Genomic DNA, 14,947 nt, shown 5'->3' with positions numbered 1-14,947 from the left:
ACTTCCTGCTCGTCGCCCTGAGCGGGATCACACTTTAACGGTACAATCAATATGATTAAAAGGTTACTGATAATAAACGCCCTTTCCTTCTCTCCCAGCATTCCACTTTCTCTTCTGCTTACCCTGCCCCACCCAGCCACATATAGCCTGGAGGATGAAGTCTTTGCTTATGTGTATAATTACTTCATTAAGCTCGTTAACAATATCCAGGCCCTATATCTATTCTCTCTCTTTATCTCCGTGTGGTTTGTTCTCTGCTCTTTGTCTTTTTTCTCATCATCTCCCTCCTTCCCCTTAATGTGACATCTCCACCCCGAAATAAATTTATTTTTTCTTCTTGGCACTCCTGTGTTTTCTCTCGGGGATTGCGTCTTTTATCTTTTCAAGAGGCCTCACCCCATGTCTCCGTATCACTTCCTGCTACATCTGTCAGTCCTCTCTTCAGCACAGATTTCAACAAAAATCTCTACACGAAAGTGCGCCCCTGCAAGTTTTGCCACAAAAATGCATTTGCTCAGTTCTTCCCGCTGTGCAACAGAGCATGATGGCTGATGTAAACAGACAGTTTTATAGCTAAATATAGAGTCTCATTATTGCAGCTTGGGCCCTGTGTGAGGCTGTCTGTAGCACCATGCCCAATTACCCCTGATCAATTCAGAGAGCAAACTCAAACAACCCCAACACCCAACCTGATTTAAAAACACACATTCAAGTCCACATTCACAAGAGGCTAACAAGAACAGATCCACAGCCAACATAGTGCGTAGCTCGCTAGCATGGCCTAATTCACTCTGGCTATGAGCAGATGAGGATGGATGATAGGAAAGATGTAGGTCATAAATGGTAAAGAAAACAACAGAATAGGTAATATAAACCCTTATTTCACTGTGTAAAGTCTCTTGGACATGTAAATTATTTGCAACTTAGTCAAACAGATATAATGAGCTAGGGGACATCCCGAGATACACTAAGCAGAAGGCTCACTGGACAATTTGCCAAACTTAACTATGTTTATTTTTTCAATCAAAGTGTGAAAGAGAGTATAGACTGTGTGACAAGATGTGACATAACAGGTGAAATATACTACTTGCAATGTAAATAATGATGATTATGGTTTTTGAAGAGAAATCTATATGCAATAATATTAACGAAAGTGCATGTCCCAGTTTATCAATGTTAAAACTCTCTCTGGCTATTTTAATGTTTTATCACCAGCTGTGGGATTCTACACCCCAGCATGAGTGTATATGTTGTTTCCCATCAATCTCATCAATACAGGCTACAATACCCTAAAGAAAAAAATCTGACAGAGAGAGATGCACGGTTGCATTTATTATTCTACATATGTATAATAAGTCATTAGATACATGCAAAATGTCCTCTAAAGCATTCTGAAAGAGGAGGCTGCCAACTCCCAGGGGAAAGAAACAAGTGAACACAGCACAACTGTTGTCACTCATATAAACAAAATTAAAGAGAGCCGTTCTCCGAATCTCGTCTATCTCCACTGCTGTCTGACATTTCTTTACTCCTTGACATTTTCTTTTTCTTTCCCTGAACTTGAATCTCTCTCCTGCTGCTCATAATCAATTTGCCTTCTCTGTAGCTCTTTTCTTACAATCCTCCTTTGTCTCCATGCCTCTTGTCTGACATTACCCTGTTTTAGCCCTGCCTGCCCCTCATCTAGTGTCCTCCAGCCAGAGCCTGCATGCATGTGGTGGGTGTAGTGTGTAATAGGATGGCACAGTAGGTGAGATTAAATTAGGCCAGTGTATGGGGATTACAACCCACTCAAAACCTGATCCCATCCCACTCTCTTGAAATCCAACCCTAATGAATATATCATGGCTGACACAGCAGATAAAGCGCCTGCAAGAAACTGTAATCACAACATCACCGAGACATAAAGAGGAGACAAGTACAGACAGCCTGGTTACTTACATCAGCCACAGTACTTGAGGATGCTGTGTCATTTCAAGTGTGTATAGATGCTTGTGTTTCATGCCCCATCTATTTCAGTTAGGTTTAATTCAAATGAAGTGTAGGTATAGAGGCGGGAAGCACAAAGTGAAACAAAATCAATACACTTAAATGTAAACACTCCAAATAAGTAAGCCTTTAGATGGATTCAGGGCAGTATGAAACCACATTGTATTTCACATGTGAGAAAATGATGTGTGCCACTCAGTCAATATCAATCAGCCACCTTAATTCACCACACTTGTTCTAACACCTCAAAAAAAAAAAACAACAGCAACAAAAAAAAAAAACCCCAAACAGAGCTTATGTCTGCTTTCCTGACTATGTGTGTTTCAGCTGCAACAGACAAAACACTGCTCAAACACTGCTTCCCATCTTCCCATCTCTGCAATTTACAGGCTTAATTTATCTATAGCTAAAGCACAAAGTTCCCAGCCTGAATTTTCAGTTCAATGAACATCGTTTGATCGGGAAAATTTTAGGTGTGATTCTGAGATGCTTCAACAGACTGGATATGCTCTGGCATAAGGCTCAATGTTAGAATCCAATCCAGAGAGGAAAGAGAAACGTGTTTGTGATAATGCCTTAGTGCCAGAATGTAAATGTCTCTTAGGAGAACTGCTTTGGTGAAACAGTGACTTGCAGACTCCACGTAAATCATTCAGTCATGACTGTCAAATACTTCCTGTGCAACAGATGCACCTTAAGTATGACTGGTGGCCAAATAGTGCTATTTAACTGACTGTCAGAACAAAGTTTTTTCTTTGTTACATTTGTAGCAAGCTGGCTTTTGGCAACAGAAATTATCTGGGCTAGGATGAAAGTCATGCCAAGGACATGGAGAGGCAATGTCGAGGAGGGAAACTGACAAGAAAAACACAGAGCACAGATGAAGAAATTCCAGTATTGAAAAAGCCTGTCAAGAGCTTAGCAGAGCAGTATGATGTAACTTCAAGCAAAGCACCAGTGCTGAAGTAGCTCGCCATACCCCCACATTTCATTAAAAATGCAGCCAGCCTCTCAGCAACAAATCAATAAATTAGCAAACCAATGCTGTATGTCTCCTTAATAACAGCCTGTGCAATGTAATCAAAACCAAAATGGTACAATGACACATAAATTCCCCAAGGTGTCACAATATGGTCAGAGGCGTCTGGGATATTGTCAGTATTGCCAAATAGACATATTAACTTATATAAGATGGAGCTAAATTTGCTATTATGAATTTTGCAGAAACAATCAGAAACAGCACAGTGAAGGTTAGCTGGTGCTGCTGATGTAAACCTACAGTACCTTTAGCTACATCTGCAGTCCTACCACAACTGTTGTTCCACAGCAAGAGATGACCTTTTTATTATACATTTTAGTATAAATTATAAATCATACATTTAGTTCTACATTTACAAAGCAAGTGGAGGCTCTTTGTAATACGACTAGCATTACAATGAATCATAAAACTGATTATATATTTTTCTGTCCTTTAAATTACAGTCTAATTTAGTTTCTAATAAAATATCTAGGGACTCTAGAATGTTTTACCTCATTGCAAGAAGAAGAAGAAGATGAGAATAAACTCAACTCACAATGACCATTGACTTCATGGTAAGAGGAATGAAAGGCAAAATAAAAGCATTATTAACTTTCTATGACGCAGAAAGGGTTGGCCTAACACATAACCTAATTTCAAAGCTATTTTTACCCAGAAGCCATTAAACTTACAAACTTACTGTATCTCAACAACGCCATCAGACACTTGACATTAATTTATTTATTTATTTATTTATTTTTTTTATTCATAGAGTGCCAATTCACGACAGAGGTTATCTCAAGGCACCTTCCAAAAAGAGGAGGTCTAGACCTTCTCTTTATACCTCTCTTTATTTTCTTTTCATCTTTTACAAATGAAAGGCAATAACCCAACACTGTTAATTCATGTAAGTTATAATTCATTCATTCACAAGGGCTCCCTGTTGATAGTGACTCATGCACGCACGCTAAACGCACAGAGAAGCATCTTTGACAATCAACAGAACACTACATAGAGACGGATACATGCAGTTGGGAAACACACTGGACAGAGGGTCAATTTAGTCCAATTATATTCACTGATGTGGACAATAAAGCTTCTTTGACAGAGCTGACTGGGGTCCAGAAGGAGTGACCCTAAGGGGAATTCTCTGTGTTGCTGAGACAAAGAAATAATTTTGCCAGACAGAAAAAATAAGATGAGGACGGCATCAAGGAGGCAAAGAGAAGGTCACACATGGAGTTTAATATCTCCCCTAATTTATATTCAATCCTATGTGTAGCTTTATTGCTTTCCTGTCTGCTGCTTTATTTTAAACAGTGTGCAATGCAGAAGTTTTATTCATAGAATTAGAAAATGTTTTTGCATCACAATTTCCCAATTTTACTATATTTTTCTAGAATATCCGGGGCCTCGTTATTGGTTTGGCAGTAATTAATTTTTCTCCTGGTTTCAAGCATCCACTCCGAGGCTGCACTTGTGGTATTTTAGCCACCAATATCATATTTGTTTCTGTGGGGAATTCTCCAATTTCTCCTCTCTCACACCATCACTTCTGAAAGCCGTAATAAGGTAATTCACTCTGCCCAATTAAATTTGTTTCCATACATGACACCTCTATTTGTGCCTCAGTCTCCATTGCAGGTTCAATTGTATAATGGGGTTGGATTTATGAGTCTTTGTCTGAGAGCCTCTTTCTGGGAAAGCTAATAGGAACCTCAGTCATTATTTTGATTAAGACCTTGATGCGGGCTTCTCTGTCAACCACTGCATGAATACTGATAGGACAAGCGAGACCAAAGAACTGCATGGCGGGAAACGAAAGACAGAGACAGAGGCAGTAAAGGAAAATGGATTACCGAGGTTGAAAGGTTTGTTCTAGTTGTCTGAGAAGAGAGATCAGGACTCTAAAGTGATGACTGGAACAAGGTGGTTCAGAGAAATTGCCACAACAATCCTCTTCCGCTTTGTCTCATATTCCATAACAGCTTTTATCATTCTGCCATCTCCATACTATCCTGCTGTCTTTTAAATCAATCCTCTACATCTTTAGGTTTTCCTCCCTGCCTATCTCATCTCACCTCTGCAAATTTCATGCTCCCCTTTTTCTGTATTCCTTCCCTCCTCCTCAGTTCTCTATAATCATTTACCCGTGCCTGTCAATCCATCTGACCCTTAGCTCCCTAAATCACCACAATGTATTCTCCACCAAACCCTGACACCATGTCTACACGATCCCCCACTTGACACCCAGTGGGCTGACACCCATCTGCACAATCTAAATCAAACAGCCTCCGAGCTGCAACCAGGGAGGGGTGGGGTGGGTAGGACTCTCCATCTTTGCAGCATCCTGAAAGTGCACGTGCAACTGCGCGCACACGTGTGCAGGGCATGGAAAAGATGCACACATGCTTGAAGATAACTCAAGGGAGTTCACTCAAGCCTTTGAATCTGCGCTTGTGCGTTTGTAACTTTAAAACTTTTTTTTTCTCAAAGGAGGATAAAAAAGAAAGCAGAGATGATGAAACAGTCATTGTTGACACTTCAGTCCTAGAGACAGTTCTCTCTCTTAACCCTTATTTTACCCTGTCTCTGCTTCAATGGCTGAATCCCCAGAAAGTGCGGTGTGTGGTCTTTGATCAGTAGCAGACGCTTAAGTAATCAGGCCAAGGCGGCAACAGGGAATCTTTCATTTGGCGCACTGCAACAGGACCGCTGCAGTGTGTATTTGCAGAGTGTTTGTTTGCGCGTGTTGCAGAAGTTGAGCCTTTACAGATGCGTTAATGTGTGTGCGTGTTTGGTGAGCAGGATGACTGGCAAAGGTGCCCTGAGGCTATAACAGGTGGCTGAGGAGCGTAGGGCCAGTGCAGCACTGCTCTTCCCTGGAGTTGCTTTAAACTGGCAGATTGAGAGCAGATCATTCCTCTCCTCCTACACAACACCAGCTCTCCACTTCAACTGCAGGACTAAAGGCATTTGGAACCAGTCCAGTCTCTGACATCATAAAAATGAATACAGCAAAAGCATAAAAATCTGATTTTTTCTCTCATTACCTTCTTCAATTGTTATCCGACTTACTATCTGTGAGGAGAATGTTTAGAAATCCTCCTTTTAATTTTGCCTTTCGTTTTCTTTTCCTACAGCCTGTCCTCCCTTGTGACCTTGCCCTTTTCTATATCCTAATTGATCCCTCCTTCTCCCTTTCTACTTCCTTCAACACCTATAGCAGAGAACATGCATTAAAGATGCAAAGTGCTCTGCCTTTCAAAAGGAAGTCCACCTTCTTGTCCTTCTCCTTTATCTTTTTTATGTTGCTTACACCATCCTCCCCTGCTTTTTCTGTCTTTTCATTGCAGATCTGGGCCTCTCTGTCCCTCTCTCCTCACGTAAATCCCTGTTTCCATCAATCTCTTTGATGGAACAGCTCAATTAACCAGCCCGCGTCAGAGGGGAGATTACATTCTGCAGCATACTATAGCGAGGGTAATCATACACTCCAAGTCTAACCAGCTACTCTGACAAGAACATCGCTGCTACACCAGCAGCTCCCAGCTCCGTCAAAAGATGCAGCTGCCACAGCCACACAAACCCCACTGCATTGAATAGTATGATAATGTGACCAGCAGTGGGTCTCCGGAGCATTGCTGCTATGGAGAAAATGTACAAACACATACACACACACACAATCACATATAGGCCCACACACAAACACACACGCATATAAAGACATAGACATACACATCCTATTCACCCCAACACGCCCTCTTCAGCAGCAGCTGGATCGTGATCTGTTGTGTGAATGTGTACAGTGCAGTATGTTTGTGGATGTTGTACAGATGGTAACAAGTCATTGTCGGGCACAACGCCTTCCCTACACTCCAGTCCCTTGGCTGGGTTCATCTGGGACAAGCTGCAGGCTACTGAGGCATGGAGGGAGGGAGAGAGAGAGCGAGAGAGAGCAGGTTCACTACACCACTAGCACACACACAAACACATATTCACAAACCCACACATACATATCCTTGTAAGTGCAGTCGTATTTTTGAGAATTGCATTTGTGAGTGTAGGATATGAGAATATGCACCAAGACGTTCTTACCAACAAAACACCACTGACATACATAAACAACAAACAGAAGAAACAAGCTCATAGCGTCTAGAAGCCGCTTCTGGCAATACAGTTTTCTACATCATCAACACAACTGGTGGGTAGAATATTGTCTGTTTTCTGCCATTGGGTACAACAGATGTGCAGAGGGTGACAGCAGCCAGCTGTGTGGCATACAGCCAGGTGAGGGCCTCCTTTTCATGGGCACACCTCCACAGTCTGCTGTGTGCACTGCCCCACCCTTATTTTCACTTCCCTTGATATCTCCCTCTGTATGAATATCTCTCTCACGCTCTGTCTCCTGTTGATATCTGAATCTTTCTTTCTCTCTCTCTCTCTCTCTCTCCTTCTACCAGCTCTTTTCAGATTCTTTCTTCTCCTTCTTCCCTCCAAGGTGTGTAGTTTAACGTTACCCAGCTCTATCATTGCCAAGGCAAAACAGACTAACTGGAGCCGCAGGAGATAAGATTGGTAGACTAGAAAATTGTTGTAGTCTGCTCTGCTGTGCTGTTCACTATACAGCCAAGTTTCATCCCTCACATGAATGAAAATTGTAGCAGCACATTGCAATCATGAGCTGTGCTGAACATTAAGCTACTCAGCTATTAGCTGGGGGAGGGGAATGTGTAGAGAATATTCATACTAAAGTAGCAAGGCAGAAGGAGAGGCAAATAATTTGCCTGAGAAATTACCATCAGATTGCAGAAAATGCACAATGCAACATGAATTACAAAGCAAAAGATTTAAGGTATTTGCATTATATGTTTTTCACATTTGGTAAGATACTGTAAAGAAAGCTTCTTGAAACATTTGTGCAAGTGCAGTTAATTTTTAAAAAAAACATATAAATATTCTTCAATCATTATCACGTTTACTTTTCTATAAACACAAATCCTAACTTTGAGGATATGAGACATTAAGGCAGTGTTATACTGTAATGATGGCCAATAAAGTCTTCAGTGAGGTGGTACAATGGCACATAGCCCTGCTGTATATTCAATATTAATGTCGAAGGAGACCCTGTTGCATGCAATGTTCTGAAAGATAAAATAAAAAACAGAATCAAAAGAGAAAACCTTCTCTCTAAAAGTATTCTGCACCAACAGGTTATCCATGACACCTGGCTAATACTCTTTTAACAGTTAAAAGTAATGCAGTGGCACAAGGCTACCACTGAAAGAAAAGAAGTGTTTTAACATTTTTCACATTTGTCTAATTCAATTCATTAATTATTATTTTTTTAATTATATAGTTTTCCTAAACATCAACACACCTGATAGCAGTGAGATACATTTCTGAAGAGAATACGTTTAAATAAGAATCTGTTCAAGTGATTTACATGACCCAGACTTTCATCTTTTACTGCCAGTAGAAGATGAAGCAAAGGTGCGATTCCATAACAAGCCACCTCCACCTCAGAGCCTAATTAGTCCGCTCACCAGCTCTCTCCCACTCTCTCTCCGTTTAATGACAAACCGTTCATCTCACCACAAAAAGAGCTTCTTACCTCCACAGTGATGCTCCTTTCCTGTGGCAACTCCTTGCGTCCTTTCCCCCCTCTCTTCCTTATCTACTTGCGCCTTTTCTTCTTCTTCTCTGTGAAATTGATTGTGCCCCTCTCCTCTCTGCTGATGCTGCAGTGATAGAAAAACACACCCTCCTTTGGCCGCTCTTTCTCCACCCTCCCTGACTCTCATTGGCTGCCTGTTAGAGGTGACATCACCCTTCTACTCTGCCTGCCTGCCTCCCTCTGTCCTCCTCTGTTCCCTCCCTCGCTCTCCCTTCACCTCCATCTCTGTGGATTCTGGCCATTCCTTGTACCCAAACCCTCCTCACCCCCCACCCCACCCCACCCCCCCACCTCCTCCTCCTCTCCTCCTTCCTGTCCTCTATTCCCTCTGTCATCTTCTTCGTCCCTGTTATACAGTCTGGAATTGTGGGTCCAGCTGCTCTTATTTCTGCGCTATATTCAGCCAAGCAGTGCCAAGCATATTAATGCATACTGTTCATTTACATAGAGCACATACACTATGGCCCTTGAGCACTTCCTCTCCCTTCTCCTCCTGCACCAATTCAGGAGCTAATGGACTAAAGGTGAAATAATGGCCAAATGAGGTTTTGTGTTAGTACTCTGTACGCTCTAGTAGGCTCGACTTTCATAAAATCCTTTAATTTATTCTACCACAATGACATCGACTGAGCGTCACTTCATTATAGTGTAATCAAAGGCATGACTGGGATGAATGTTACGTAACGTTGGTGAATAAAAATGTGTCAGGAATTACTGCCGTCTCTTATCTGAGTCTGGGGGACGGGGGTTGCAGAGATGTACTGATATCGGGGTAATAAAGGCCTGGCTAATCCAGGGGTTGTCTGGCAGTGTTTGTTGTTGTGACATGATGTGTTCCCACACATGATATTAGAGATCTTTTATTTTTCGTATGTCTATTTCTGTCTCAGTCAGTTGGTCCTGTTCGCCCTCCAGCTCATCCAAAATTCCAGAAATACAAAGCTGAATCTTCTTTTATTTGCTGATAAATCCCTGCATAAATTGGCCCTGGTTTATTGTTTAAACCTACTCAGTCCCCTATTCCCAAAACCATTTAGATCCTCTGAAAAATCATTTCTCTCAGTTCTATACACCCAGTTAAAATCCAAAACTGAGAGATTTTTCCACTGTTGCCTGCAGACTGTGGAACAGTTAACCTCTTGTGCTGTTTTAAGATGATTTTTTTCTTATCTTTTAAGTCGATAAAATGCATTTGTGAGTCTGCAAGTAGAAACTAACAATGCAAAATACAATAAATACTAACTGTGGTGCTTTTGAGTTTACACTGTGGTTGATGTGACCAAATGACTGCATTTCTTCGTACGTTTTCTGTGCACGTTTTTTTAGGTATTTTTATTATCCATGCTAGCAAAGTGGCTTTATGGATTAAAATTTTGGTCTGTGGATCAGCCGTTCAACCACTTTGTTCCAGACTGAAATATCTCAACAACTACTGGATGTATGTCCATGAAATCTTGTACAGACATTCATTGCCCCCAGAGGATGAATCTTACTGACTTTGGCATGACATTTGTAATTTTTCATAAAATATCTCAACAACTGTTGGATTTATCCCCATGAAATTTGGCACAGTCACCTGCAGGATGAATTAGAACTTTGGTGATTCTTTAACTTTTCCTCTAGTACCATCATCATCATCATCATCATCATCATCATCATCATCATCATTATCATCATCTGGTTTATGACCTTATTCCTGCAACACTTTAGTGCCAATTAGCAAATGTTAGTGTGCTAAAGTGCTAAACTAAAATGGTTAACATGTTATACTGATTTTACCATTGCCATTGTGAGTGTGTTAGCATGCTGACATTAGTGTTCAGCACAGCGCATGACTGTATAAGTAGAGCCTTGTAGAGCTCGAGTTTGTAGAGCTTGAGTGAAATTGCATGATACTCATTCTGTTATAGATGGTCAATGCTCACCCCTCCAAAAAATGCACAGAAACTGAATACAGATGACTTTTGTCCTGTTGCTGAGAGAAGAAAAAGAAACACAAAGAAAACCTGGGATCAGAAACAAATTATGAGGACATTTTCACATTTGTTCCTAAACATAAAGGTCTCAGAACAGCTCAGGTAATTGGGGTTGCACCATGTCCAATCAGAAAGCCCCTTTCCCACTGAGCTGCTGTAGTTTTTCTTTGTGCCTCTCCAACCTGACGGTGCCAGCGTGCCCATCTGCTGCTGGTGCCCGAGGATCTACCAGGCATGCAGACAAAAGCTGCCACAGGAGTAGACAGCATGGAAAAAAATGATTGATGACGCCAGTTCAGATAGGTGAGAATCTCCATTATCCTCAGGAGGGACAGGATGTCTGGAGAAAGGATGAGAGTTCAAGGTCAAAACTGTGACTGGATGGAAGCCAGGAGCGGAGACAGAAGATGGGATGGACATGACAATGCTAAATTAATCTGGAATCAAGAAGAACAAAAGAGCGAGGACACACATTGCAACTTAAAGTAGATTTTTACAAGGAGAAAACTGCATCATACTTCATCAACAGGAAGTTACTAGAATTCAGTAGTTAATGTGATGCTTGATCCAACCACTGTCTGAGTCAGCGCCTCTGTTCAGGCCAAGCTATTAAAACAAAAGCCAACACTGTAATATTCAGAGGGCAGCTGCAAGTGGACGATGGAGGAAAAATAGCATTCAGCTTGTAGGAAGTCTCACTCAGACTGATCAATAGAGATAATGTCTCTTCTGTCGCTTTCAGACTTTTTTCACCTTTTCATAGCCAGAGTATCACATCAAAGAGACCCGAGCAGGAGAGTCAATGCACCTCCCTCACCTCTGTAGTACAAACTTATATGCGAGGACACATTTGCCTGAGCTGTCACTCTAGCTGGGCCTTCGCTCAAAACCATTCATCTGTGAGAGACTTCTTACTTGCCCTTGCAAAAGCTCTCTGCTCATTTTCCTTCCTCCGCACTTGACTGTAAGTGAGTCAGCTGGCAGACTGGCGGGAGAGATGGAATGATATATGAGGAGGAAGACAAGTGTGTGGAGCGAGAGAGAGTAAGAGAGAGGAAGGCTATGAATGGCCAACTCAAGTCTGGAAAAACAGATGCAGTCAGCAAAAAACAGAGCGAGAGAGAGAGAGAGAGAGAGAGAGAGAGAGAGAGAGAGAGATAGAGAGAGAGAGAAAATTCCATCAGCTTAAAAACAAGGGGACGTAGGCAATATAGTAAATGGCTGCAGTATGGGCGTGGAGGTTCAGAAAGAGAGGGACAGACATATTGAGATGGAAAGCACAACAGATTAAAGCAGAAAGGGAGAAGAGGATACTGTGTCATAGAGGAAGGTGTGGTGGACACAAATACATGAAGACAGCTGTCAAAAAGCCACAAAAACAGACATTATTGTCATATAATGCACAAGCACTCCAGTCCCCCAAAATCAGGCTGTATGGACAGAGAAGGAAACGGTTTAAAAATAAAGGGGAAAAGAGAAGAGCCACAGCAGGCCGGCTCTACAGCAGAGACTGATACAACATAGGCAGCAGCGGACGATAACAGCTGGCTGCAATAGAGGCCTTACAGGCTAACTGAAATAATGATAGAAAGATAATGAAATCTCATTCTTTGATCTGAAGAAAAGTGTATGAGAAAAGGAAGAGGAGAGGAAAATACAAAGGAAAAGAGGAGGTATTGTAACTAACAAATTTAGAAATGAACAGATGGACAATACAGTGCATCCAGAAAGTATTCACAGCGCTTCACTTTTTCCACATTTTGTTATGTTACAGCTTTATTCCAAAATGGATTAAATTCATTTTTTACCTCAACATTCTACACACAATACCCCATAATGACTAAGTGAAAAAAGTTTGCTTGCAAATATATTAAAAATAAAAAACAAAAAACATCACATCACTTTCTGGATGCACTGTACATTAGGACCATGTGTGGACACAGATGGCTGAGGAAAACACTACTAAGTTTACAGTTTGTATGAGAAATCAGTGATCAGTACTTAAGTATGGGGCAATAACCTGGGGTTCACAGTGGGGAGCTCAGTTCCAGGAAAGGGGGGCAGTGAGGGGAATTACTGGAAATGAAAAGGTTTCATTGTCAGTGAAACAGCATTTTTGGAAATAAACTCTTCTGAGCTTTGACAGAGTAGAGAACCAGAGCCAGCCTTCCACTAGTATTAAGCAATAAGGGAACACAAGACCAAACACACACACACACACACACACACACACACAATCAGAGCAAGAACAGCTATACAACCAAACAAACAGAACAAATGGCAATAAAGCACAATAAGAACGGAGAGATAAACAAAAAGGCAATTAAATAGAACAATCATTAAAAATATTTTTTTTAAAAAGGAAGCTAATAAATAAACTAAAATAAACTAGAAATATGGTCACAATCTCACCTTCCAAAGTTATAGCACTGAATAATGGCGAGAAGTGTTTTTGCTGAACATGATGATGTCCCAGTGAAGTTGAACTTTGACCATTTGAATATAAAATGTAACAACTTCATTTTATCCTTATAAATATATGAGTTACCATAAATTGTGTCATAACTAGAGTATGAATTTGTGAGATGGCCAAAAACATTTTGTGAGGTGTGTTTTGTTAGGTCACCGTGACCTTTGACCTTTGACCACCCAAATCTAACCAGTTTATCCTTGAGTCCAAGTGAATGTGTCATATTTGAAGAAGTTCCCTCAAGACATTACTGAGAAATCGTGTTTACGATGATGGGACGGATGTATGTACAGACAACCCGAAAACATGTCTGCTGCCGTGGTGGCAAAAAAATAAAGAAATGTAATTAAAAATCCAACCCTGATACAGGACTGCAGTGATCTTAAACATTTCAAGGCTCAGTCTCCATATAAACTTCCCATCAGATTATTTTTAAAGATTTGTGATTTTATCATCTTTACACACTGCACCAAAGTTTTTTCTTTGGTCCAGGGTCAGGGTTAGCTACCAGCTTTATTCAGCTGTTTGGAGGTTGTAAGTACAACAACTTCAAGCTTAAGAAGGGAATAAATATCTATTAGATTTATTGTTTTTTTTGTTTTTTTTATTGTGGTATTTTGAACGTTTAATCAATTATAATGGTTATTGCTGTCTGCTTCTGCATTATTAAATAAAGCATGTAACCTGTATTTAAAGCCACCTTTTATTCTTTATAACAGAGTAAAGGGTTCACATCAATACTCATACCCTCTCCACAGTGTTGTAAAAATATAGTGTGTAGACCAGGTGCATAGTTGCTGGTTGTTCAGAGAGCCTAAAAATCAACATTACCCTTGAAGTGAAATTTTATATACAGCTTAAATTATTTCCTACAACAACTACACAAACTGTTCCACTGCACATTGTTTGTAAGGCCACTGGGTGAGGCCTTAGTGCCTGTAGGAGGAAGAGGAGTTAACATCTGAATGAATCTCTTCTGCTCCTGTCCAATTCGCACATCACAGTAGGAAAAGCCTTGGTACTTAATGTAAATGAATGATGGCTGATTTCCATTTATCTGCCTCAGTTTCACAATCATTTGTTGCAGTACTAGTCTAGACTCTTCTGCGCGCAGGCAGCACAGGGTTAATAGAAAGTATAAGAAAGTGGGAACGTGTTGAGAGTGTTGAGGAGGTGCTTGAAGTCACAGAGAGTGACAGACAAAGATAAAAAGATAGCAGTGAGCCAACGGTATGTGTGTGTGTGTGTGTGTGTGTGTGTGTGTGTGGGGGGGGGGGGGGGGGGGGGGGGGGACGCTGATCTGACAATATTACAGGGGGAAAGAGAGAGGTGACAGGCAACACAGCCAAAGATAGAACAAGAGTGAGAAGGGGGCAGTCAGTGGTAGATTCAACAACTCTTTGCTCCTACAGGGCCTCTCCACTGACTGCACAGTTCCTATGTTGCTGATGTGGCTGGCGTTTGGAGATCCATCGATCCAGTTAAAGTCATTAGGTGGCCAGAAGGTCAGCCAGCCTTCTCTGACCCAGCGTTAATCACTCACTAATTGAAGGGAAATGACTCTGATTTAGTTTCCTGCCATGCTTAGAGTGGCCCCGCTGCCAGATATGACCAGCACTTCACTCACCAGAACACATCTCATTAAGCATGTTAACTGCATGTAAATAGCTATGAGTCAGCCTCAGACAAATGTGCAGTGGTACGCCAAAGATTAGAGCACCATCCACGATATGTTGTTGCTGTTGTCAGAGAATCAAAATAAGGGCACGGCCGGACAGACGGGAAATGGCAATTTGCAGCTTATGTATATTCAAATT

The 14,947-nt window shown here is 41.2% G+C and overlaps 1 protein-coding gene across 3 annotated transcripts in view; it reads right to left on the bottom strand.

Moving 5' to 3' along the window:
* Window positions 1-8,794, bottom strand: part of l1cama (L1 cell adhesion molecule, paralog a) — a 39,754-nt gene extending 30,960 nt beyond the window's left edge. The window contains exon 1 of one of the 3 annotated variants that reach the window (XM_071476174.1): window positions 8,622-8,794. The gene's annotated coding sequence lies outside the window, so the exon portion shown is untranslated. The remainder of the gene's footprint in view (window positions 1-8,621) is intronic. The other 2 variants (XM_071476172.1, XM_071476173.1) reach the window with 2 other exon arrangements.
* Between the last annotated feature and the right edge of the window lie 6,153 nt (window positions 8,795-14,947).

This window comes from Trachinotus anak, unplaced genomic scaffold (assembly GCF_046630095.1).
Source record: "Trachinotus anak isolate AG129_WGS33_773 ecotype Australia unplaced genomic scaffold, CSIRO_AGI_Tana_v1 ptg000004l, whole genome shotgun sequence".
Taxonomy (NCBI): Eukaryota; Metazoa; Chordata; class Actinopteri; order Carangiformes; family Carangidae; genus Trachinotus; species Trachinotus anak.
Note: the sequence above shows the minus strand (reverse complement) of the source record. Positions and strands in the feature narration are given on the sequence as shown.